Here is a 2155-nt window from a genome sequence, read left to right on the forward strand (position 1 = left end):
TTTTGATTCCTCTTTGGGAGATCCGAATAGAGTTCTCATCCAAGCAATTATGACTTAGAAGACAGGTCTGGGGGAAGGAAGACTTAAACCAATCTGAAGACCCCGTCTGGGATTTACAACAGAAGCTCGGAAGGCTTGCACTTGGAGCCCAAAGAACTAAATTTTGGGGGCTGGAGCAATAGCACACTGGGTAGGGTGTTTGCCTTGCACACGGCTGACCTGGGTTCGATTCCCAGCATCCCATATGGTCCCCCTGAGCACCGCCGGAGTAATTCCTGAGTGCCGAGGCAGGAGTAACCCTTGTGCATAGCAAGGTGGATCCAAAAAGAAAAAAAACCATAAATTTTGGAATCTATATCTCTTACTGTATTTATTCAAATAACTGCAAGTATTAATAAGAAGTAAACTTGTTTAATATTTACTAGTAGCTGGGGAAAGAGAAATGGAATATTAATGTTTGTTGCCCCTGGGCGAATCTCTCCAGGGATTCTGTCTGTCTCTAGCAGACAGAATGTCTCCTTGAGTTAATCCCCCCAAGAAAATTGCCTCTGTCAAAATGCTTTACCACTGTTCAATCACACCTTCATGGAATCCTATCCTTCAAACCTCCTCAGATGTTCTAACATGCTAACAGCTCTGCGTTAAACAGGTCATTTTGACCATCAGTCTGCTGTCCCAGGTTTCTGCTGGGGAGGCCTGCGAGGCGCTTCTCTCAGCAGCCAAATGCACACATCACGCGCCCACATTTTGAACTCATAGTTCTTATGTGTTGACTTTTGTGAATAATGCAGTTATGAGACTATAGGGGCTGGAGCCATAGCACAGCAATAGGTTGTTTGCCTTGCATGTAGCCAACCTGACCAACCCGAGTTTGATTCCTCCACCCCCTCAGAGAGCCTGGCAAGCTACTGAGAGTATCCAGCCCGCCCAGCAAAGCCTGGCAAGCTACCCAAGCTACCCGTGACTGACATATTCGATATGCCACACACAGCAACAACAAGTCTCACAATGGAGACGCTACTGGGCCCGCTCTATCAAATCGATGAACAACAGGAGGATAGTGCTAGTGCTAGAGAGCATAGGAGTAGGAAAGATATTGCTGGGTTAACTGGTACTTTTCTTTTGATATATTTTAAGGAATCTTCTTTTTTTTTTTCATGGAAGCTAATGTATATTTCCAATAAAACTATAAAGAATTCTTTTGTTATACCCACATCAATATACATTGTCTCCAGTCTTTTTGATATAGGCCATTTTCACGGGAGTGAGGTGATTATCTTGATACATATGTTTTAATCAGGGCCACCTTGACTGTGTTGAAGTAGAGAGGGGCATGGGCAGTGTAGATACCTCTCCCAGAGATCCTGGCTGAGCAATGTATTTCTGACAGGTTTTTGCCTCGGTTGAGCAATGTAGTCTTCAGCCAGGAAGTGCTGGGGACCTGGATGCTGCTCCTGGGGATACTCATATTGAGTATGTTTCTGACAGTTTGATGCTCAATCCAATAATGCTGAGACCCATCAAAGTCACCCCAGTCCATGGCCACAGTTGGCAGTGCTCAGGGTATCATGCTGTGTTGAGGATCAGGTATGAAGATTTTGTATGCAGTGCATGTATTCCAGTCCTTTGAGGTCTCTCCAGCCCCTAAGTATAAATCTTTCATAAACAGACTTAAATAGAATTCTACCCTCAACGGAGAATTAAACTGAAAACTTGAGCCCTGATGACTCAAGCTTGGAAACAAGTCCTCAGATTTTCTCTGAGAGAACTGTTTCAAAATCTGTATCCCAGTGTAGAGATTTTATAAATTGTACATGTTTGAGGGGAGGTGAAAATAAATATCTCAGGGTGATAATAAATAACCTAATGACTGCTATATAGTATGGCTCCTGATTCAATGTTATCTATGCACAGAGATAAATAAACAGGGTCATTTATTTATTTATTTATTTATTTTGTAAGGTTTCCCTTTAATCCAATAATCCAATCTTTCAGAAAGAAGGACTGGAAATTGTCATATTAGTTACTTCTCTATATGTCTTAGTGATTCATGAGTATCATATCTCAGATCATTGTGAACTTGCTGTCCTTTAGAGCATCAGCAAATTTGGACCCAAATTCTTTATAGCATCAGACCAGTGCACTCTAATTCTGG

Source organism: Sorex fumeus, unplaced genomic scaffold (assembly GCF_029834395.1).
Source record: "Sorex fumeus unplaced genomic scaffold, SorFum_2.1 ptg000009l, whole genome shotgun sequence".
Classification (NCBI taxonomy): Eukaryota; Metazoa; Chordata; class Mammalia; order Eulipotyphla; family Soricidae; genus Sorex; species Sorex fumeus.